Source organism: Phocoena phocoena, chromosome 20 (assembly GCF_963924675.1).
Source record: "Phocoena phocoena chromosome 20, mPhoPho1.1, whole genome shotgun sequence".
Classification (NCBI taxonomy): Eukaryota; Metazoa; Chordata; class Mammalia; order Artiodactyla; family Phocoenidae; genus Phocoena; species Phocoena phocoena.
The window spans coordinates 18,396,635-18,411,231 of record NC_089238.1 but is presented as its reverse complement, the minus strand read 5'-3'; positions in this window follow the sequence as shown (position 1 = coordinate 18,411,231).

Here is a 14,597-nt window from a genome sequence, read left to right as displayed (position 1 = left end):
AGGCAACAGCTGGAAGATGGCATCGTGGCCCCACCAGCCAAGGCAACAGCGCCCACCCACGTCCTCCCACGGCCTGAGGATGGGGACCCCGGAGCTGGGGCAGACATGTCCAGGACCAGACTGGGCCTTCACCCCTGACCTGGGCCCTTCACCCCTGACCCGGGCCCAGGGGAGGACAAAAGAGAGGCCCCTTCTTCTGTTCCTGCTCTCCAGGCCCTCTGGAGCTCACAGCAGGGGTGTGATGGAGGAGTGCCCCGGTGGCCCTGGATTGCTCAGCAGGAAGGGGTGGTTGTTCAAGGGCACGTTTGCCACTGTGGCTTCTGAGCCTCCAGTGCCCTTCCTCTCAGGTCCCCAGTTTTCTTTGAGACTTCTCTTTCCCTCGAGCATCCTGCCATCTCCCAGCCAAGAGGTGACCCATCGTCCAGGTTCGCCAATCAGGCTGCTTAACCCAGGCCCTGAGTCTTGAGGGCAGTGATGCAGGCAGGGAGCCCTTAGCTCCAGCTCTGGTGCCTGGATCTGCAGAAGCTGCTACATGATGCCGACGTCTTGGGCCACCTGACTCTGCTCCTTTCCTGAGCCTTGTTTTCCAGCTTTCCCATCCTCTCTAGAGCTGTCTGAGAGGCTTCCAGTAAATTCCTGACGTGCTGATAATCCCTGGAGTTAGTTTCAGGTGCCTGTTAGCAAGGAATCCTGATGGGTACAGATGGGTATTGTCCCAGGGCATGCTACTGAGCCTAACCCAAAAAATGCACCTTACATCTCTGTGCAAACACTCACTTTGCCTCCAGAGACCCTACCTTAGCAGGACCAGTGTGCCTCTCTAGGGGTTCAAAGGAAGGCCCCAGTGGCTATGAGTTCATTAGTTCAACAACCAGAAGTAAGCCTTGGAATTCATGGTCTTCATGCAGACAGGGCTAGACCCACTCTCTCCAGCACCCTTTCCTAAGCAGGATTCCTAAGTCGTAAGGGTCAGGAGCCATCACACACCAGGGTTCCGCAATGCAGCATCCTAAGTTTACTTTTTTTATGAGGGTAAAATGTACATAGTGCGACACGTACCATTTTAACCATTTTTAAGGGCCCAGGTCAGGGGCATTAAATACATTCATCGTTGTTCAACCATCACCACCACCCACCTCCAGAATATTTTCATCTTCCCACCTTAAAACTCTGTACCCGTTAAAGAGTAACTCCCCACCCCCTTCTCCCCCAGCTTCTGGAAACCACCATTCGACTTTCCGCCTCTATAAATTTGACAACTCTAGTATCTCATATAAATGGAATCATACAGTACTTGTCTTTTTGTGCCTGGCTTATTTCACTTAGCACAGGTTCAACCATGTTGCAGCTTGTGTCAGAATTTCCTTGCCTCTTAAGGCTGAATAATATTCCTTTGTAAATCTATACCACATTTTGTTTACCCATTCATCCACTGATGGACACTTGGGTTGCTTCCACCTTTTGGCTATTGTGAATAATGCTGCCATGAACACAGGTGTACAAATATCTGTTCAAGTCCCTGCTTTCAAATCTTTTGGCTGAATTTACTTTTGAAGACTGCCAAATGTGGGTTGCATGGCCTTGTCTTTTTATACAGGTGATTTACATGAATAATGTCTTTCTGAGCGCTTGCTAGGTGCAGGATGCTGTGCCAGATTCAAGAGACACAAAGATGGATAAGCTGAGGGCCTTCTCCAGCGCCCACCAGGAAGACAAGAGGCTCCAGGACAGAAATACCAGGAATAATAGCTATGTCACTCCCACGAGGTGCAGACAGGAGTGCCAATAACTCTTCCAGGAGGCCCAGGAGGGAAAGGCCAGTGAGGGTGGGTGGGGCACTGGGAATGGGCCATCAAGGGTACTAGCACGCAGAGAAGCATCAGGGACCACCGTGGCTGGGCCTACCCATCTTGTGGTCAGAGCCTGTTGGTATTTCGTTAAAAAAGGCCCAAGGAAATTCCCTGGTGGTCCAGTCTTTAGGACTCAGCGCTCTCACTGCCAGGGCCCCAGGTTCAATCCCTGGTTGGGCATCTAATATCCCACAAGCCACGCAGCACAGCCAAAAAAAACCAGAAAAGTCCAAGACAGGTCTTTCAAAGTCTCCTCCCTTGGGATGGCAAACAAAAGCCCTGTCCCACACTCACACAGCAAGGACTTCACATGAATTCTCAAGGGATGGCAGTGAACCTCTCAGCGCATGTGCTATTGGGTAAGTTACCTATCTCAGGATAAGCTTCCTGAGCCCCTGTTACTTCAGTTGAAAACTCATCAAGGGCTTCTCTGGTGGCACAGTGGTTAAGAATCGCCTGCCAATGCAGGGGACACGGGTTCGAGCCCTGGTCCGGGAAGATCCCACATGCCGCGGAGCAACTAAGCCTGTGAGTCACAACTACTGAGCCTGCGCTCTAGAGCCCGCACACCACAACTACTGAAGCCTGCGCGCCTTGAGCCCGTGCTCCGCAGCAAGTGAAGCCACCGCAATGAGAAGCCCGCGCACCGCAACGAAGAGTAGCCCCAGCTCGCCGCAGCTAGAGAAAGCCCGCGCACAGCAACGAAGACCCAACGCAACCAAAAATAATAAATAAATTAAATTTTATTTTAAAAAAAAGAAAACTCATCGAGTTGTTGTCAGAACTAAATGGGATAATCCATGTAGATCCTGGGCTCAGTCCCTGACCATAGGAACGCCCTCACAGTGTTGACTATTTCTCCCCAGCCCGTGAGCTTCATCTGAGCAGGAATCCTCATAACTGCATCTCCACGACCTAGCATAGTGCCTGATGCTTAGTAGGTGTATAGTAAATTTTTTTTTTTAATTCTCTAAATCTTCAACTTTTAAGCCACAAAGAAAAACAAGACGGTCATAAGTGAATGGGTAGCACAGTGAATACTGTCTCTCGGTAAAAGTCTCCCTCCTGGCACACCTCCCTAGCGAGGGAGCTGGAGGCCTGCAAATTGCACTTGCCACACTCCTGTGCTGGCTGGCCCACTTCAGACTAGGCTCTGCGATCAGGAAGCTCTAGAAGAAAAGTAGCAGGCATGAGGGAGGGAGGAGCCATTGCCCCAGCTTTGGAGCCTCCTCCAGCAGAAGTAGCAGCCCCAGTAGTGGAGGAGGGCCAGCAGGGAAGTGGACACCAGCCAAGGCAGTAAAAGTGGCGGCGGCAGAGACCCAGAAAGTACAGGCCTGGCTTCCTGATCAAGCCGCTCGTTTGCAACCGCAGCCGTGCGCAGGAGGGTTTTACTGATTGCACTACAACCAATGCAGTCAACCGATTCTGGAAGCAAGAGCCTAGTGGCCCTTCTCCCAGGGCCCCTCTAGATGTGGAGCCTCCTCCCCATCTCTGCCCAGCAAAGATGGTTACAAAGAAGCCCCACCTGAGACACCGACCACTTCGTACAGTGGCGCTGGTTGTTCAGTGCACAAAAGTGCCCTGCTAAGGGCACTTATGCAGCTGAGCTCTGTGTGCCAAGCCCTGTGTCCAGTGATGCTGTGCTCACCTGCAGGAGGCCTTTTTTTAACTTATACGTAGGCTGGTGATGATCGCGCTGAGATGCTTCTGGGCCCAAGCGGGTCTGGTGGGGCAGGCTCTTTCCCCAAAACCCCAAAGGCCCTAACCTCCTCTCAAGTAGTCCCCAGGGCTGTTTTCTGGGCTGCCTGGAGCATTTCAGAGGAGAAGAATCTCAGTTAGGATTGATGGCCATTTCCACTCAAGTGGAGGCCAGGCCAGAACAGAACAGACTCAGGACTCAGCAGAGCTTCTGAAGCTGCCTGGAACCTGGCCTTACATCATTCAACCCATCCCCAGGCCTCCTTTCCATTTTGTATGACTCTGAGCTGGGTGCAGAGAGAAAACAAGAAGTGACAGCTGCTCTTGTGGGGCTCCTGGACGTTGGGACCCCAGCAAGGCACAAATCTCTCTCCATGCCTTCTCCCACGACGTGAAGAACCCAGAAGGCTGCTCCAAGCTCTCCCCAAATCACATGCTCCCCAGGCCAGGCCCTGATGCTACCAGCTCTTCCCAGGCATCTGTGCCAACACGACGTTTCTGAAGGGTTTCAGGTTCTCTGATGAATGCAATAAAATGAAGCAAGCCCCCCTCTCAGCCCCCTAATCCTTGTAGAGTTTACCACTTCTTTTCCTGTTGTTCAGAAAAAGCATGGGGGCCGGGAGACCATACCACCCACCAAGTTCACTGGAACCGAGGCATCCCATTCCCGCGGGAGAGTGAGTGCACGTATATGCTTGAAACCCTCCAACAATCCCTCGCCATATGTGTCGATTTAAATGGAAACCTAACGGCAGAGGATTCTGACGACAGTCTGTCACTGACAGCACTACTTCCTGCAGTTCATTTATGTCTTCCGTAATCAAGCTGATGCTTTTTAAAAGGCTCCACCTGTGATGGCACTTTTTTGCCCATACGTTCACATTCAAAGGTCCCCAGCCTGGGCGCTAATAGTCATTTGAAGACACTGCACTCTGCTAGTACTTTATCTTCCTGGCTCTTTACCTGTATTAATTAATTAGTGCTATAAATACAACCGGCACATGACTCTTCTAGAGCTAATCAGTCAGTGACTCAGCTCAGGACCCGGAGGGAAATTAGGAAAATTGAATCTTTCAAAAGTTGGACCCATACAAGGCAACTTAGTCGATTTTGGCCTGAGGGTCGGTGGGGACTGGCTGATTTAGGCTCCTACTGGGTAGAAAAGCAATTTCCTTGACAGCAAGCCAGCAACCCCGGTTAAGGTGATACTGACTTATTCCAAATAAAACACAGATGATGTCTTCTTGGCATTTATTGAGGGCCTACTATATGCCTCATCCTGGGCTATATGGTAATTGTCGGGGGACAGGCTTAGGCCTTTCCTACGAAATTGTTTCGGTGGTTTCAGCAAAGCCAGGATACAGTCCAGGGTCAGAAACATCAACCCCCAAAATCAAGCAAAGGAAATCAGGGCACTTGGAGTTGATGTAAAATTGTATAAATTCACCGAGTCATTCAGAAAAATAGTCATTGAACATCTACTATGTGTTGCATGCGAGACACTAGGAATAAGACTCCGTCTCCACTCGAGGGGCTGCCAGCCACTGAGACATGAAAACCACAGAAAGCCCAGGAATCCACGATGCCCAGAATCAAGGGGAGTGGAGGGGTACAACACAGGATATTCTAAACTGCCCAGCACACCTGGTCATTGGTTTGTCTAGGAAAAAGACTGAAGAAGGAAAGTTCTGTTGATTCAACCATGGGCCTTGGGCACTATTCTTACTGCTCAACCACAACTACCTCTATTTAGTCTGGACCTTACCTCTGAGTGTCTGGGTCCAAATTTGCTTCTGATTCCATGTTTGGCCCACTCGATCCTGTACACCAACCCTTGGCCTCACACTGCAGGCCTCTGCCCTGAGTCTGGCCTCCATCTGGGTCGCAGGTAAATAGGGCACCCTGAATCCCTATGGCCGACCCAAGAACATCATTTCTCCAGCTTAGTTCTCTTCCATTTACTGCAAAATAAAGAACTCATCCCATCCAGGGTCTTTCCCTGGGCCAGGAGCCACCGGCTGGTATTTATATCTGTGAGTAGAAGCATTACTTTGATCTCCTCTGATTTGCTTTTGGTTTTGCCCACCTTGACAATTAAATCCAGCAATGCTGTTACACACAGGCTCTGGGCTGGGTGCTGGGGGATCAGGGATACAAGAGCCTGAGACATGACCCTGACAAAGGAGACAGGCTGCCTGGGACTCTGACTGGAAGCTCAGACCTTGGGGGAGATGCATGGGTACACAGCAGTGTCAAGTGCACAAGAAGCCCTGAAGGTACAGAGTGGGAGAGATGGACTCTGCCTGCTTCTTCGTGTGGGGAGTGGAGAAAGCAGGTAGGAGGTCAGGAGGCATTTTGGAAGAGGGCCCCTCCCAAGAGGGAGGATTTAGCAGCAACAGGGGAGAAAAGCATCATGGAGCAAGGGAAGCCTGTGGGCAAGGACAGGAATGCACGGGGCATGCGCAGGTTGCCTCCCAGCCCGTCAGGCATCTTCTGACAGTAGTGAAAGCAGAGACAGTTTCCCCTCAGAGATGGCCTGTAGGGAAATGATCTCCTTGTGTCTCCTGTGCTTTCCCACCCCCTCTTGCAACCCCATGGTCCAGCTCTATTCTGAGGCAGTCCCTCTGCACAGAAAGAGGTGATTTTTCTTCTCGTTTCCTTGCAGCAACAAACCACCCCCAGCTATTTTGCTTCTGCTCCTCACTGAAGGGTCCAAAATGTCCAAACAGAGATGCTTTGCCTGCCAACGTAGAAAAGGGAAAGTCCTACAATTGGGCAAAGTCAGTCTGAGTGGCTACAGGTTGAAGTCTGTGAAACTGGCAAAGAAAAGTACCAATTCCCATTTTCTTAAGATTTTTCACTCAACCCTAACAATGAACTCTCAGGCTGGAGGGGGGCTGGGACACCACCGGGAGCCCATGAGAGGCTCATACTGAGGCTGTCCGGGGACAGATGCCACCACCTGCCAATGGACACTTGCTCATACTTTACCTGCCTGGTGAAAGCCACAGTTTTGCTGGTGCCCAGCCAAGGCCACCTCCGCTCTCAGGAAGGTGACAGATCCTCTGTCAAGGATCTTCCAGAACACCAAGTCACTGCCTGGTGCAGGCGTGGAACCCTACATCCACCAACAGATGGAAATCCTTCTACCTCCTAGCCACTTGCTTTCCTGGCTAAAAAGTCTTTTGTGCCTCCCAGGGGTGCCCCTCAAAGCCGCCTACTCCTTCCATCAGGGCCCTTTTCTGAACTTCCAAAGGCAGAGGGGCTTCCCCCAAGATCACCCATGAAACAGCATGAAACTCAGCTCCCCAAATAAATGAATGAGTGAAAGAATGAATGAATCATTACACTATACCTCAACCTGCCCTCTCAGAACAGAAGACCGGGAAGAATTATAGACATACAAGATCCTGTACCACTTTAGTAGCATTCAGATCTTCCAACTAAGGAAAGCTAATTATCTGCACCCACTCTTGCGTGAAACAGCAACATTCAAAAAGGAGTGAGCAGCTCATCTCCAAAAATGTGTAAGCAGAGGCGCAGGGACTATCTGTTCTGAGCCAGAGATATTCTAGCCTTGTGCTACTACCAGTGTGGTCCATGGACCAGCTGCGTGAGCATCACCTGGGAGTGTTTAGGAATGCAGAACCTTGTTAGAAACACCTACCCCAGATCTACTGAACCAGACACTGTACTTTAGCAAGATCCCAGGTGATCCTGTGCACATTAAAGTTTGAGAAGTGGCTATTCCCATCACCAGCTGCGTATTAGAATCACCTGCGCAAGTTTCGTTTTTAAATATCGACGCCCAGGTCCATCTACAAGCAAGTGAATCAGAATCTCTGAGGGCGGGGCCGAGTTACTTGCATTTTTTTAATTTATTCAAGGGATTCTAATGTGACCTGAGTGAGAACCGCTGCCCTAGAAGATTCCTGCACTTCATATCTGGCTGGACTTGAGACATTTTCTTTCTCTCCCCTATTGTTATTTTTTAACACGTCATATATTTACACAGCTTCTTAAAAATCAACAAATACAAACTAGTTATACAGTGAAGACCAAGCCTTCCTCCATCCCTAATCTTCAGTATCCCAATTTCCCCCTCCAAATGCAACCACTGCTACCAGATTTTTATGTCCTTTCAGAGCTTTTCTGTGCCTGGCCAAACACGCCCGTGTATATACACCCTTCTTCTTTATATACACAGTGGTGTCAAACTACACATACTGCCCTGCATCTTGCTCTTTTCACTTAGTATATCTTAGAGATTGTTCCATAGCAGTAAACACAATTCTGTCTCATTGTTTTTGACAGCGACGTAGTATTCTATTGCATGAATGTAACAATTTATTAATGTCTCCAATTGATGGACATCCAGGTTGTTTCTAATTTTTTGCTAATACAAACCATCTGCAGTGAACAATACATAAAATAGCACCCACTGCAGTCACTCCTTCCCTCATTTTCTAACCACATTATTTTTTTTTCATAGCACATGTCAACATCCCCTCAGGGTGACCATATCATTTGTCATGCAGACCGGGACACTTCCGAGAGCAGAAGCGGGCGCTATTGACAGTTATAATGAGGATGTAAATGTGACCATCCCAGGCAACTGGGATGCATGGTCTTCCTACCTGACTTACTACGTATGTGTTACTTGCGTGTTTTGTTTATCATCTGCCTAGAATATAAGCTCCTGGTGGGTAAAAGCTAGTCTGTTTTGTTCACTGTTGTTTCTCCACTGCCTAGAACAGGACCTGGAATGCAGCAAGAGCTCATTAAATATGTGGAGAATGAACAAATGAATAATAATAAATAAATATTTTTGAATAGTCATCATTGGCACATGTGTGAGTATATCTTTAGGATAAATTCCTAGAAGATGAGTAACTGCGTCAAAGGGTATGTGCATCTTATAATTGAATGGATGTGACTGTCTTGTACTCCATGGAGTATGTACTAATTAACACTCCCACCAACACTGACAGTGGAACCTCTCTGCCCCACTTGATCCTCATGGCCGCATCTGGGTGAGCACGTGTGTGCACAAATACACGTGCACGTGCACATCTGTATACTCAATATCCCCCCCATACAGAGACCCGCTGCTACAGCACAGCCATAGTCATGGCCAAGCATGGAACATTCTGACTTCCCAAAGGCACACGTTTTGGTGCAGAAGTAGGTGAGGAAGAGGCCCTCCTCACATCAGCTGACAAGGGTGTTTGGTGCATCCTCTCTTCTCCCTGCTACTCCCCAGACAGGATCAACATTTGCAAATTACCTTCCAGGCCCCTGACTATCAGACACAGCATGACAGCACCTAGCTCAGGCCTGGCTCAATAAATGTTTAATTAATTAATTAATCAATAAGCCAAATCAAAGATTAGGTTGATTATCTAGATCTTTTTATCCATACAACGCTAGGCAACTGGTTAATTGCTTTTTCTTCTTTTTTTTTCAAGCTTTATCCTGAAATGACAATATGTTTTGGAATTACGTAGATATAGCCTCAGAGGTCAAAAACCTGAGCCGATTGCTGCAGAAGCGATAGTCATTACCCTAGAAGTCAATGCCTTAATGTTACCCTAGTGCTGAGGTATAGAATACCCTGGCTTATGAGAGGACAGCTAAAATCCGCAAATACGGTTCTGCGAAAATAAAAAGCCAAACTCAGAAAACCGACTTCAGCACTATTTTCCCCATTGTGGATGTCCATACATATGCTGATCATAAAGACAAAGGAATGTGTCATTGCATAACCTTCTTTTTTTTTTTTTACATCTTTATTGGAGTATAATTGCTTTACAATGGTGTGTTAGTTTCTACTTTATAACAAAGTGAATCAGTTATACATATACATATGTCCCCATATCTCTTCCCTCTTGTGTCTCCCTCCCTCCCACCCTCCCTATCCCACCCCTCTAGGCGGTCACAAAGCACCGAGCTGATCTCCCTGTGCTATGCGGCTGCTTCCCACTAGCTATCTACCTTACTTTTGGTAGTGTATATATGTCCATGCCTCTCTCTCGCTTTGTCACAGCTTACCCTTCCTCCTGCCCATATCCTCAAGTCCATTCTCTACTAGGTCTGTGTCTTTATTCCTGTCTTACATAGCATTCTTAATTGTGCCTCTCCCTGTGGGATTCCGTCAGAATCTCGGCATGGCGTAGCGCTGTAAGAAAATAGCATGGGTAAAGTGTAGGAAAGTGAAAACCTGGTAATCAAATAGCCACCATGAGGAGAAATGCTATGTGGCTCCTGTGCTTAATAAGCTTCCCATGGATTGTGGAGATTTCTAGAAAACCCCATCCAGTAGTCTCATGGAGCCCCACGTTAGGTTCCATAAGTGTCTTCATATATTCTATTAAGAGTTCTAAATTATCTACCTTAGTTTCACTTATAGATCACAAGATGCTGAGATTTTGCGCTGTTTGTTTTTAGCTATAAATATTAGACTAGGCCTTTCTGGCTATTAATCTCATTGGAATTGTGTTCTGGGTGGATTTGGGGCAAAATAAAGTAATGGTGTCCCGAGGCCCTTATCTGGCCATGCCACAACCAGGCACCCAGGGCAGTCGTATCCAGAACCTGCCACTTCTCTGTCACTGGCAGCAGCTTGGCCCAAACAGGCCCAGGACCTCAGGAAGGGGCAGAACCCAGAGCAGGAAATCCTAGCAGGTTCAATTCAACTGGAAATTTCGGGTCACTCCCAGGAGCTGAGAAAAGTAATTCACAAAAGCATCTTTCCCTTACTTTCTAAAGATTTGTCTTTGGTTTTTTAAAAAGCTCTTTTGGGTTGAGTTAGAGCACTCACTCACACATTCGTCTGGGAGCGGTGATCTGGCAGCAGCCCATGCCTCAGAGACTGCCAGGAGGACTCCAGTGGCTGGTTGAGGCCTCGGATTCCTCGCAGTCTGAGCCTGAGCGCAGAGACGCGTGATCCCGACCATAAGCGCTGCCTTCACAGGCTGTCGGGGAGTGTGAACCTGGGACAGCAGAGCTGGCTGGCAGCCCTGCAGTGGCCACTTCCTCCTCCACCACAGTGAGTTGATAGCTGTGGCTTCAGAACTTCCCTCTTTTCAACGCTGTTAAGACACGTGCAGCCACACACTGTATACATGTTAAGTCCATAAAGACACATGTCAATGCACACTTCTGTCACGTGTTGATCTTCATGGTCAACTCAACACCTTTAAATGATGCAATTCACCATTCAGGGCCTGGCTAAAGACTGATGTCCACTGGCTCTCAAGGGGTCCAAGGTCCAATCAAGGTCTGCCAAGGCTTCAGGGACTGTGGTCTGGGGACCTGGCAACCATGCAGGGACATTTGTGCCTTCTTCAAGCCTGAATCACCTGTGAGGGGCCATGCCTCCAGGGTCTGAATGATAGACTATGTATCAGAAAGCACAGAAGTGGTGTCCAGAGGGGCAGCACCTTGAGGTGTGGACCCCAGAGCAGGCCCTGCTCCTCCTGGGGGACCCACATTTTCTTTCACGACTCATCTTCCAGCAAGTGCCATGGTACGACCTCTTAACAGATGGCAGCTCTGAACAACTCGATTCCAAATTGCCTGTGTCTGTCTGTTTTTAAAAGAAGAGGAAGAGCTGTCTTTCCTGGGGACTCTCACTATGAGCCATGTGGGTCCTTAGCTGCAGGCAGGCTTGGGTTCAGTCTCTGGCTCTGCCATCAATGGCTGGGTGACCTTCAGCCAGTATCAGAACCCTCAGACCTTTGCTTTCTTAATCTTTAAAATGGGGATGATAGCATCCACTCCCTGGGGTTCATTGTGGAGGATTAAAGATAAGATATATAAAACACTTTGCACCCAATAGGAGTGTGGCATGTAGAGGGGGAGGCGGGGGCCACGGTCACCCCCTGCGTAGGAAAACTCAGTCTACATGTGGTCTTTCCTCTGCCGCAGGGTAAACTTCCCCAGACCCTCCAGGAAACACAGATCAGACCAGTGTGCTTCTATATAAAGGAGCATAGCTTTGGGATTGACCACAGAAAAGAAGGGTCGAGGATCTTTGGAGTGGGAATGGGTGACAAAGTGGTATGTGGGCAGGAAGCAGAGGCCTGGCTTAAGGGAAAAGGGAGGAAAACCTTGTGCTAAGCGGGCCCTCCCACACCCCTGACAGAAGAGAGAGGAATTGATGGGTGACACCGGAGGGATGTTATTGAGACACCTAGGAGCCTCACCAGGCAGAGTCCTCACCAGCAGGTCCCCACCCCATGATCTTCATGCCCAAATGATGTGTCTTCAATAGTAGACACCTCCACCCCCCACACACACACAGTCACCAAGAGGGTGGGACCAGCAGTCACCAGCCAGCTCCCCCTAGAGAACAACTCCCTTCTTTGTGGTATCTTTGTGCAGTATCTTCTCAGACTACTGTAAAACCAAAGGAGACCCTTGGGCACCTATCAGGGTCATGGGGAGGAGCCCCACCCACGCGTGGGTATGAAGAGAGAGGACTTTGGCACACCAACGGGGGGCAGTCACACCTCGTCACAAAGGCAGTTGAGAATGTGACCCATCATTATCATCGTTCTGGTCCAGGAGGTCAGATACACAACAGGGAAGTGGCCAATAAGCTTCCCTGAGCAGAAAAGAGAGATTGAAAGAGGCCCCTGGGAAGCCAGCTTAGGAGTCTCCACAATGTGATAGGAATATAGGACAAGAGGGAAATGTTTCATTTCAGATTTTCTCCTAGAGAAAAACTTTATCTGTTTAGAGGAAATACTGTGATAAGCTGCCTTGTGGTTTGGGGGTAAAACTCCAGGAGCGTGCTCAGGTAATAAAGATGGCAAGCACACTGCCCTCTAAAGCGTATCTCAACTGGAGAATGCTTTGTTGCATTGGATTTGGGTTTGCAAGTTTGAGGGTAGGACTGAGGAAAGATCTGAGCAGTCTGGCATAAAGAGGAGAGAAATTTTGGATCCTGATATGATGAAGAGCCAGGTGCTGGACACTGCACATAGGACAACTGGGGATGACCAACAGTGGTCACTGGTAACCAGAACTTTCTATTGAGGATGCTAGAAGGTCATCGTGCTACGACTCTCTCTGCCATCCCAGTGCTCATGAGTGCCTTTGGGGGTAAGGACTTGTGGAGTGCAAGGGCAATGTCTAAGTCGACATGTGAGCAAAACACAAGCAGCATGCCTGGACACAGGGTCCCAGGGATGAGGTAGAGCTGGCATCAGGGCTGCAGAGAGAACACAGGGTAGGAGACAGAGGCTTGTGTGCAGGTACAGCTCTGTAGCTAATGAGTTTTGAGACCCTAGAAAAGCTCCTTCCCCCTCTGGGCTTTATTTACTCAACTCTAAAACGGGCTCATGGCCTTCCAGCCCTAACATTCTATGACTCAAATTTTAGTTCAACCCTCTCCACAACACACTGGGGGATGGTGGTGGCTATTAGCAGAGCATCTGTGCATTTATATGGAATGTGTTTGCTGCCACCATGACATAATGAATTTTCTCACAAATTACATGTGCAAAGAACTGCTCAGATTGAACTGTAATATCACTTCAGATGCACTATTGATTTTCATTATTTTCGTTTTCTCCATCCCTGAGTTCCCTGCAACCATCCCCCAATTTGATTTTACCCAGCAGAAAAATCTCTGCCTCCTCTTTCTAATAATCAGTTCATAAAACCTCAGAACTTGGGAGTCTGAGGAAATAGGCTGCTTTGGATAGAATGTTTATCCTTCCAGAGGGAAGATGGTTTCTGACCTCCCAGGGCCAGTAGGAATTTCTCTGGCTAGAGCAGTAGGTATCCTTCAGTGGCAATGTGAAGGACCAGTCATGTATGCATATCCACTCTTCTTATAGAATTAAAAAAAAGCAACTTATATTATGAAAAATTATCGTGCTAAAGCACAAGTGCTTTTTTGTCCCTACCGTGGCTGTCCACCTGGGAGTGCTGAGCAGCCCTTCTCCATGGAAGCTCTTCCAGTGCCCACTTTCGCACCCTTTTCACCTTGTTTCCTTGCAGTGACTGGGCTGTGCAGCTTCTAGGCAGCACCAGTTCCCCAGAAGGGCAAGCAAGCTGGTTTTCCAGCAAAGGGGGCCTCTCCTGACTTTGCAAGGGCCGTCCAAGGGACTAAGATCCCTCGAGTGTGTTTTTCAGCATTTCCCCTCTGATTCACTGTCATCCTAGGACAGATTAGTTCTGCATACAAACATTGGGATATTAACATTGGACACTGCTCTGTTTCTGATATTGAGGAACAGTCACAGATGGCTTTGCGTGAAATGACTTCAATAACAGAGCAACAAGATGCACAAGTCTAAGGCTATTTTTTGTAAAGAATAAAAAGTAAAACTGGGGACTTCCCTGGTGGCGCAGTGGTTAAGAATCTGCCTGCCAATGCAGGGGACACGGGTTCAATCCCTGGTCTGGGAAGATCCCACATGTCACGGAGCAACTAAGCCCAGACACCACAACTACTGAGCCCGTGCTCTAGAGCCCATGAGCCACAACTACTGAGCCCACGCGCCACAACTACTGAAGCCCGTGCGCCCTAGAGCCCGCGTGCTATAACTACTGAAGCTCATGCACCTAGAGCCCTTGCTCTGCAACAAGAGAAGCCACCACAATGAGAAGCCGGCGCACCGCGACGAAGAGTAGCGCCCACTTGCCACAACTAGAGAAAGTCTGCACGTAGCAACGAAGACCCAACACAGCCAGGGGGGACAAAGTAAAACTGGAAGGACTGGCTCAGCTAAAGATTTACAGGAGAATGGGATATAAATCAAGAGGCCATTGTGGAGAAAAAGACCACAAAGGAAGAGGACTCAAGGGCTTAATGTGTTGGCCTTGGGGACTTGAGATGACTCTTCATTCATTGGGTGTACAAAGGCTCAGGCACTGTCCTAGGTGCTGAATTTCCACACAGCCAAGAACATCAACAAGGTCCCTGCTCTTCTGGCACTTACATTCTAGTAAAGGAAGACCAACAATTAACTTGTAAATATATCATAGACAAGATGACTCAGAAAACTGTAAATGCTGTGAAGAAAACAAAACAGG